The 10,851-nt window shown below is 35.9% G+C and overlaps 1 protein-coding gene across 1 annotated transcript in view; it reads left to right on the forward strand.

Annotated features, from left to right (window-relative positions):
- PTPRM (protein tyrosine phosphatase receptor type M) overlaps positions 1-10,851 on the forward strand; it is a 712,816-nt gene that overhangs the window by 413,946 nt on the left and 288,019 nt on the right. The window lies entirely within an intron of this gene.

Raw genomic sequence — 10,851 nt, forward strand, 5'->3', positions numbered from 1 at the left:
CATTCTGTCGTTTACTTTCCTATTCTCTTTCTTTAAAACAAATGCTGGTCTGAGTGTAAGATCTAGGGACCCAGCCTTCACTCTGAAAAATAATCCTCTAAGTAAGAGTTTCTCAAACTTTAATGTGCAAAGGCAAATGCCGCTTCAGGAGGTGAGCAGTAGGGCCCAAGCATCTGCAGTTCTAATGAGCTTCCAGGTGGTGGCACTGTTGCTGGTGTGAGAACCATACTTTGAGAAGCAGGGCTCTAGGCTTCTCCAAACTTTTCTAGGGATAAGACTCAACATGGGTCGCTTTTTCAAGATGCAGATATTGCAGCTTCATTACAAGATCACCAAATCAGCATCTCTGGGGAAAGGCCTAGGAAGCCTGATATTTTAAAAACGTTCCAGACTGTTCTTATTGGAGAAGTTTAGAAGTGCCGTTCTAGGATGTATATTTAGAAATAGAACTGCTAGGTTATGGAGTATTTGAATGTCTACCTTACAAGATGATGCCAAGTGTTCATCATGGTAGCTGTACCAGCTCACGTCCTCATTAGTGGGGTATGTGTATAATGCTTGCCCTTGACCTACATCCTGCCAACAGTTGGTATGACCAGACTTCTCAATTTCTGCTAATTTGATTGGTATAAAAGGGAGCCTTGCTACAACCTTACTTATTGGCATTTCTCAGGTTAATACAAAGCTTGAGGATATTTTTATGTTTATGGTCTATTTTTTCCTCTTCTGTGAAATTCATGTTCTTAGTTTTCATCCATTTCTCTTTTGAGTTGTCACCTTTTTCCGGTGATCCGTGGGCATTCTATGTGTATCCTGGATATCTCTCCTTTGTTAAATGGTTGCCAGGATCTTCTGCCTGGCGGCATGCCTTTTTTACTTTTCTGTGAAATGCCTATTCATATCTTTTGTCCTAAATCTATTTGGTTGGTTTTCTTTTTTTCCAAGAATAAGCTTATGTCTTAGCTTTTTTAATGGTACAGCTTAATAAACATATGTTCTTGATTTTAATGTAGTCTAAATAATCAAGCTTTTCATTGATGCTTCGTACTTTTTTGGTCTTTTTTTTTTTTTTCCCCAATGTGGATACACAGTTTCCCCCAGTACTAATTGTCTTTACTCCAGCAGTCAGAATAAGAATTTCCAGCTCTGTCATATGTTAGCATTCGAGGCAGCTCTATGCCTCTTCTTTCAGCAATATCAGTGTTTAGTCACTGTAGCTTGTAAATAACTCTTGATATCTGATTGGACAAGTTTCTCTACTCCATTCTTGCTCAGGGGTGTTATGGCTATTTGGGGGAATTGGCTCTGTATTTTAGAATCAACTCATCAAGTTTCTCAAAACTCTAATTAGATTTTGATTGAACTGGCATTGATTCCAGTGATTACTTTAGGAAGAACTGATAGCTTTACAATACCGAGTCTTCCTATTCATGAATATGATATAGCTCTGCAGTTATTTTGATCTTCATCAATGCTTTTCAGGACATTTTTGGATTTTATTAATTGTTCTTTGGTAAAATTTGTTCCTGAGTCACCTATATATCTTGGTCCTGTTGTAAATCTTATCTTTTTTTAAAATTGGTATTCCAGTTTGTTATTGATGTACTTCTATACAAAGGATTTTATTTATTTTTTTATTTTTTAAAGATTTTATTTATTTATTTGACAGATAGAGACACAGCGAGAGAGGGAACACAAGCAGGGGGAGTGGGAGAGGGAGAAGGAGGCTTCCCGCTGAGCAGGGAGCCCAATCCCAGGACCCTGAGATCATGACCTGAGCCGAAGGCAGACGCTTAATGACTGAGCCACCCAGGTGCCCCCAAAGGATTTTATTTTTTTAAAGATTTTATTTATTTGAGAGAGAGCAAAAGCGGGAGCGAGCGAGAGAGAGAGATTGAGAGAACGAGTGGGGGGAGGGGCAGAAGGAGAGGCAGACTCACTGTGAAGCAGGGAGCCTGACATGGGATTTGATCCCAGGACCCTGGGATCATGACCTGAGCCGAAGGCAGACACTTAACAGCTGAGCCACCCAGGCACACATATACAAAGGATTTTAACAATAATTTCTATTTAGCCACCTTGCTAAACACTTGCTGCTTCTTAGAATTTGTAGATCCTATGTGTGTGCTGACATGTATGTTGTATATAATTAGAGTTTTGGTTTTTCCCTTTCAAATTTTATATCTTTTATTTCATACCATACTGTCTAGAACCTCCAGGAAAATATTCAGTAGACACAGTGATAGCTTGCATCCTTGTGTTGCTCCTAATGTGTTACCATTCAGAACAGTGTTTGCTGATTAGGTGTGTGAAATGTCATTCTGTTCTTAATTTGCCAAAAGTTTCTCCTATATGAATGGACATTTTAGCAAATACACTTTCTGCATTTATTAAAACTATCCTATGGTTTTTCTTCTTTAATTTGTTAATGTGATGAATTACATCTATAGACACTTTATGTTAAACCATCCTAATTAATCTAACTTAGTCATGCAGTATTGTCAGTTTTATATATATACATATATATATGTATATATATATGTGTATATATATATACATATATATATGACTGGATTTGAATATTCTGTTCATAATTTATTCATTGATGCATGAATGAAATATGTTGCTCACACACATTATCCTTGTTTGGTTTTGTATTAAGATATCAATTGCTTCATGTATTCTAAGGCTATCTGTCTTATGGATACATAAGAATTTATCATTGTTATGTCTTCTTGATGAATGTTTTATCTTTTTGATGAATTGAAACATTTATCATTACGTAGTGATTCTCTGTGTCCCTTAATGCAACTATTCTGTGTTTCTTCTGGTTAATATTTTCCAATTACCTTTTTTATATTCTTTTACTTTCAGATTTCCAGGTATACATGGCTTAGATTTATTCCTTATAACAACATATAGCAGGATATTCATTTTACATTGAGTGTAATTCTCTGGATCTTTTAATTGACAAGGTTCCATTTCCATTTATTACAATTTGTAATATATTTGGACATGTTTCTACCAACAAGTAGAATTACTTATATTAGTATTTGACTTGGTTTTTTTTTAATCCTTTGAGTGTGTTAGGTTTTTAAGAATTATTATTCTATACTGTTGCAAAATATCACTCCACTGCTATTTTTATAGTGGTTACTGTAGAAAATTTGCCATGCATACTTTAAAAAGTCTATACTTAATATCTTAAACCCCCTCTTCCCAATGTTGTGAGGATCTTATACTATTCTGACTCTGAGCATTGCCTTCCCTACCTACATTACTCTTATTGTCAGTAGTTAAATTACATGCTATTTTCTAAAACCTCTCAAATTAGACATTGTTACTATTTTATGTATACAGATTTATGTATACAGATTTTTTTTGCTCATCTTGTGTCTCTTAGCATCTCAGACCTTTCTTCAAACACCATTTTTATTTCTTTCTGAAGTTTATTCCTTAATGTACGTTATTGGTAGTAAACTCACTCGGTTTTGATTCTTTGAAATCATCTTTATTTCATCTTTACCTATTGAAAGACCATTTTGCTAGTACCCAATTTTAAGTTTACATGTTTTCTCTTAGCACTTTTGATATATTGTTCCCATTTTCTGCCCTCCTCGGATGCTGTTGAGAAACCTTCTGTCAATCTAATTGTTATGACTTGATAAGTGATGTGTCTTTTCACTCCAGATATTTTTAAGATTTTCTCTTTGATTTTGGTATCTGTAGTTTAACTACACTATCTAATTGTGGACTTAATTTCATTTACCCTCTTTTTGGATATGTTACATGTTCTTTATATTTTAATTGATGTCTCTTGTCGGTTCTGGAAATTTCTCAAACATTCTATCTTCGGATAGTGTGCCTCCCCTCTATTCTCTCTGTTCTCCTCCTGAAATAGCCATTAGAAACAAGTTTGACCCTCGAATTCTCTTCTGCATCTCTCTTTCCTATTTTCTACCACTTTCCTATTTCCAGTCCTCTGTGCTACATTCTAGATAATTTCCTCTGATCTATCTTCTAGTTCATCAATTTTCTCTTAAGCTGTGTCCAATCTTGCTGTTTTATCCATCCTTTGAGTTTTTGTTATATTTTAATTTTTTATTTCTAAAAGTTATATTTAGTTGCTTTTAAAATCCAACTGGTCATTCTTCATGATGGCATGCTCATTTTGGTGATTACATTTTTAAATTTGAAAGTGTGACTCAAAACTTACATTCTTCATCTCACAATCTTGGGTTTCTAAATCTGTTGTTTCCTATTCACTGGTGAATATATATATTTCTGGGGGTTTTTGGTGATCTCTGCTAATGAGCTCATATTTGGCTGGTCTTAATCTCTGAAAACAGGAGACCTAATTTAAGGATGATTTTGTTCAGAGAAGGTTTGTGTTTGTGTTTCTTGGGATCCAAGAGGCAGTATTGACTATGGATGCTTTAGCTACTTCCAAGTATCTGAGATTAACCTAGAGCCAGAGGTTTAGCTTCCCTCTGCTGCCCCAGTCCCAAGGATTATTCTTTAGATTGCAGAGCTGAGGTCTGCAATCCTATCATTTTATTTTATTTTAGACAAGGAACATGATGTAAGGTGTCCCTGGAGATACATCATGGTCTGTGCAATAAAATATATATACATATATATACATAGATATATGATATTTATAAGTATATGATATAAATATAACATAAAATATAATATATATTAAAATATACATAAATATATAAGATATTTATATCTTATGCTGGATCTAGTTTTGTTGAAGTAGGAGAGTCCTTCATAGTAAATGATATGCCATTTTGTTGTAATCAGAAAACTTAATGATTATTTTAGGAATATATTATCCATCAATTTATTAATTTATCTAATTCTCTATTTGATGAATTTGAATTTTTTATTTTTACAGATATATGATATAATGAATGGTAATTGGGAGAGATTCCTAACATAAACACTTGTCAAACACTATAGCCAAAGAAAAATATTTCTGTATGTAAATTTCCATTTCAAAGATTGTCAAATAAATGACACAGTTCATAAAATGGTCCTAGATTAGACTTTGCTTATTTACATTTTATTGGGACCAGTACCAATAATTCAAGATCTCTCCTCAGGAGCAGGTTTTAGATTTATAGTCTTGAAATAGAATCTCATTGGGGGAAAGGACCATCTGAATGTTGTTTTTCTTTTGGAGAGCAATTTGACATTATCTGGTACACTTGAAGACACGCAAACTCTACAAGCCAACAGTCCCCCATTTTATGTTCACCCAAGGGAAACTGGCTAAGGGATATATATGTAGTGACGCTCCTTGTACATGGCTTATACTAGAGAAAAAGTAGGCTCAACCTATCTGTCCCTCAGTGCAGGAATGTATAAGTAAACTGTGGTTTATTTGTTTAATAGAATTCTATGCATCAGTTAAAATGATAACTAGATTTATATTTTCAACTTGACTAACAGTGAATGAATTCTCAAGTTGCAAAGAATGGTAGAATCTATGTAAAATTATAAGCATCCCAGATATATATAATAAAAGTATAAAAACATGTCTGGGAATGAAACATCATAACCTTGGGATTGCTTGCATTAAAGTGGAAAGAATTGATGCCAGTAATATTTTATTTCTTTAATAAAAACTGTCTGAAGCAAAACAAAAAATGTTAACATTTGATATTAGTAGGTACACAGGTGATTGCTTTATTTGGTACTTTTCAGTGTTTTTCAAAGTTTTTATTACTTAAAATTTCAAAGACCTTAAAAAATTTTCAAAGACCTTAAATTAACACCAACAAAAAGAACATTTTATGTTTACCAGAATAACATCTTTCAACCATTGTGTGACTTCTAGCCTTATTTTGTGCAGTTAACCAATTCAGGCAGACTAAAATATGACAGATGTCATTTCCATTGAGGACCTTGTCAATGCCTACATTTCTTTTACTTCAGAAGTTATCAACAGTAAAATGTTCACTGCTTCTTTTTTCCACTCCCCTTTCTGTTTAAAAAATATTATCCTGGGGGCACCTAGGTGGCACTATCTGACTCTTTGGCCCAGATCATGATCTAGCCTCACTGACAAAGGGCACTTTTTAAACTCTGGAAAACATTGGCTAATCCAAAAATTACAGCTGTGTCACTTGAAAACAGTGCCACATGCCTGGAATCCTTGCTGCTTAGGAATATTGAATGATTGGGTGAGGCAACATAACATTAATTAATCAGGTATTTGCTCTGATTTAACTGATGAGTAAAGAAAGCTATTGAGATATTATTTTGTCTCCTTTTTTGTGACTGATGAGACAGAAATAGAGTAGCTAAAGGTGCCAAAGGGGGCCCACCAGGCCATTCTGGTTCTGATTCCTTTTATTGTAATAGACCTCTGGATAGTTCATGAAGAGGGAGGAAAGAGAAACCTGTTAGCAGGAGCATTGGTTGTAATCTGTGTTTTTGATGATCAATGGCAGAATCCTAAAATTACACCCAAGTATCACTCCCAGGTTCTGAAATTGAGTTTCTGAAAAAGTACCATAGTAGTAATAGAAGTAAAGAGCAGAGTTCCAGAGAAATGAGCTGTGAATTGAACCTGCAATGGAAATTGATCCTACCAGTCAGTTTCTGCCCTTATTCATAGGAAAACAGGACTGAGTGTAGAAGAAGCCAGGATCACTGATTAAATAGGATGCTAAAGTGCCAGAGGCTAGAACTGGGCTTGCTGGTCCCTCAGGTCAGTACTGCGACTGTCAGACTTCTCTGCGGGAAACCTGGCTGGAACTGGCAGAAACAGAACAGAATGAAAAATGCTGCCACCAGCCCAGGAAGCAGTAAGAACTCCCTGACTAAGCTTCAGGCGCGACAAGCCATTGTGCTCCTTAGGGAGGCCGTTCTAGTCTCTTGTCATGAGTCAGTGGGCCCAAACTGGGCTGGCTGGCCTCATGATTCATGCCAGTGGGGCCTGTCATGAGACCTATTCCAGTGAGGGCCGAGGGTATGAGTGTGAAGACAAATGGCCTTGGAAGCGACTCATATCCTCAGTAGCATCTCTAGGATTCTGAGGAGAAAGAAGCAAATATGTGACAACGAGTGGTCCTGTGAATATAATTAATTACCCTGTTATCTAACCCTAAGAGATTTATTTTGTGCACATATAATGGTAGTAATATATTCCAAGTTTTTTTGGCAGTGCTCTCATTCTGCTCCTAGAAATGCAGTATGAGTTGTAATTAGCTGACTGAAATTACACATTTCTGGTTATGAAGTTGCCATTTATTGCCTCCAGTGTGATATATTTCTACAACAATGCCCTTCAAAGTCTGCAGAGATCATCAGTATAACTCACTAGAGTAAATGTCCCTATGGAATGCCTCATTCACACTTAGCAGCATGCTAATAGAAATGGTTCCAGCAGAAATACTGAAGATAGAGGTACTATAAAACACTAACTTAAGATGTAACCATTATAAACCATTTCTGGATCAGAGCTCTATTTGCAGAATAGCAAAAGAGAAGAAAAAAAGCAATGAAATCAGGCCATTTGCTTGGGATGAGTTGAAAGGATTTTCAGATTCCCTGAGAACAGACTTAGCCTGTTAACACGACCCTCAAAAGAGGATGTTATCACAGGTACTTAGCAGTTCACGGCATTCAATTGTTATCAGACGTCATTTTCCCATCGCGCTTAACTAATTCTTCCCTTCTGGCCCTGGCAAGAGAAATGACAGCTCTCCATCTAAGGTAGACTGTGCTGCCTGTGTCGTGGTATTGATTCAGCTTCTCTCTTAAGCTTTTGACCAATGGAAGAAGTCATGGAATGATTGGGATAAAATGATAGTCAAAGTGGTTTTCATCCCTGCCCCTTGCTGATATGATTTGACTCTGCCATTTTGGTATGGACATAGTAGGAGACACAACAGCACTATACCCTAGGCAAAGGCCCACAAAGAACATAAATGGAGATACTCTGTTTATAACAGCTTCTGTAAGATATTTTGTTTTGGTTAGCCAGGATCTTGAAGATGCAAGCCAGTGAGCACAAGCCTCTTTTCATCTAAGATTTAGACCTCATACAGCCTCTATCTCTAGTCTGCTAATTACCACTCTTGACAGTAGGGACTCTGGAAACTTGGTCATAGATATGGTTGTTTCATGCTATGCTTAACTATTTTACTTGGCAAATTTATATAAAGTTTGAAACAATTTTACCATGGTAGAATTTTTAGAGGTATTAACAGAGAGGGATCTAGCATGCATTTCAAGAAAACTTGAACAGTAAACAGAACTCTTGGTTTTTTAATCCTGGAACTTCATTCATGTGTGTATTTTCTTGACTAAGAAGGGCTGAATTGATGCAGGCTTATTTATGCAGTAGAAAGTAGTTTTCTATGGAAATTAAGTTAGAACAGCATTGTTTAAACTAATATCTGAAACATTTAGTCATTTTATTAGTAAGTAAAATTGATGAAAACCTTGGGGAAATGCTTTAGAACACTTCTAATGGATACCTGTGATATTAACCTGTGTTAATAAGGAAAGTAGCAAAGAGATGCATGTAAATCTGTTTTTGTATAAGGGATCTGGAACTTATTAAAATTTTTTGTAAACATTCAACTAATGAAGCATTATATAAAATTAGACATTTCCTTTACATTGTAAAAAGTCACTAGACTCAAAAAACAATCCTTCAAGTTATTTCTAAATAACTTACTTACGATATTTCTCCTAACACTAGTAATTTACATATAAAAAAATTGATTTAGTAGTAAGGAACATTCCATGGGAATGCCACTCAAGATGCCCTGGGGGAGTTTTTGTCTTACTTGGTTCCTAGACTTATTATAGGATGGAGTAGCATAAATGATCATTATTAACCTCATTTTATGGTTCAAGCAGATATCTGGCAGATAAATTCCATCTTGCATATATAAAACCAAAGCATTATTTCAGCTGAAATGTTTTCATTTGTTGGAGGTCACAGGAAAGGGAGTAGTTCTAGGTTCTCCCTAGGTCCTAAATGATGGAGCAAACAAGGAATTTATGCACAAATGGAAATCAAGAAATGAACTTCAGTAATAGTCCAGACAAATTTCCAGTAGCCACAAAGTATAGGTAGGGCTGTCTACCAAAGCTGAGCTGGGAACATGGCATAGATCCCTCTTCTGTCGCATTAGAAAGAGCAGAAGAAAGAGTCTTCACAGCACTTGTGTTCCAAGATTAAATACGTGCAATCTTTATTATATTTTACATTCTTTGGTTATGTTTTAGGTGGAGTTTGGGGTATATTGAACATTCTAATTTCTTTTTATCTGATTTTCTTTTACTTTGGTAGAGACACTGCAGTAGAGAGTTAAAGCAGCATGTCTCATTGTCAGACAGGTATGAATTCATAGCCACAATCCAGCCTTGAACCAAGTTCTTGAACCAACCTAGGCTGCAATTTTTTCATCTATGTATTGGGAAGAATGGTACTTGGTTCACAGGATTGTTTTGAGGAATAGAGACTACATATAAAGCAAGTTACACATAATAAGTGCACACACAGTAAATGGTAGCTATTATTTCTCAAGTTTTCATGCTGACTTTCCCTTACCAATTGTAGATCTCTTTACATTCATGTCTGAGGACCACAATTAAGGAAAACAAAAAATCAGAATATACGGAGTAAGTATATGGGTTTTCCAAAACAGAACATTTAGGATTAGATTCTCCACAAACCCATGAAAGGTAAACTTCTTAGAAAAGTGTATAGCACATAGTAAGTGCTCAGTAAATGCTATGTATTTAGTATTATTGTATTTTCATCATCATTTCATAAAGACATTTAAGCTGTCTGTGTATATATTCTTTCTTTTAAATCATTTAAAATACTTACATTCCCTGCGTGTCATTTAAATTTCTAAGCTTGAAACTCTGTATCTGGAGCTTGGGCTCAGGAATAATACTAAGACATTGTCGGGGATAGGAAAGAGCAGTAATTGCATGAAATTCTATACAAATCAAAACTCTGAAAAGGCCTGGAGTCCTGCTCAGAAGTTTATGCTCTCTAATCATTATGTTATTTCATGCTGAATTCTCAAGCTTTTTCTCTTATGTTTTCCAATTACATAATTATAAATTAATTTAAAAAGATAAAATATATTTATCAATGAGCATTAAGATTGGCTTCATGTATCAGAGCCTCAGAGGAAAAGAGCCTTAAATAAAAGCACTGTATTTCTCTCTAATGAAAATTTTGGAAGTAGACAGTTCAGGGATAGTATGGTAACTCGGTGATTATCAGGAACCCTGACTCCTTCATCATTGCTTTGAATGGTCATGTTTGAGTGCTTCATGGTCCATCATGGCAGCATGAGCAAAAGACATCATATCCTCAATCCACCTAATGGGTAGGAAGAAGGAAAAAAGATGGTGAGCCCTTCTTTTTAAGGACACCTCCCAGAAACTGTTCTTGTTCTCATCTTGTATGCCATTCACCAGAACTTAGGCATATGGCCATATCTCACTGCAGAAGATTCCGAAAATTCTAGTCTGGGTGTTGTTATGCCCAGCTAAGATTTAGGGATTTCATTATCATGGAAGAAGAGGAGACCAGATACTGGGGATAAGGAGGACTATCTGTGACAGCTGGGCTTCACCAGAATTCTTTTTTTTTTTTTTAACTTTTTTTTTTTTTTTAAGATTTTATTTATTTATTTGACAGAGAGAGACACAGCGAGAGAGGGAACACAAGCAGGGGGAGTGGGAGAGGGAGAAGCAGGCTCCCCGCAGAGCAGGGAGCCCGATGTGGGACTCGATCCCAGGACCCTGGGATCATGACCTGAGCCGAAGGCAGTCGCTCAACCGACTGAGCCACCCAGG

This window comes from Leptonychotes weddellii, chromosome 13 (assembly GCF_054177405.1).
Source record: "Leptonychotes weddellii isolate Sample4059 chromosome 13, ASM5417740v2, whole genome shotgun sequence".
Lineage (NCBI taxonomy): Eukaryota > Metazoa > Chordata > Mammalia > Carnivora > Phocidae > Leptonychotes > Leptonychotes weddellii.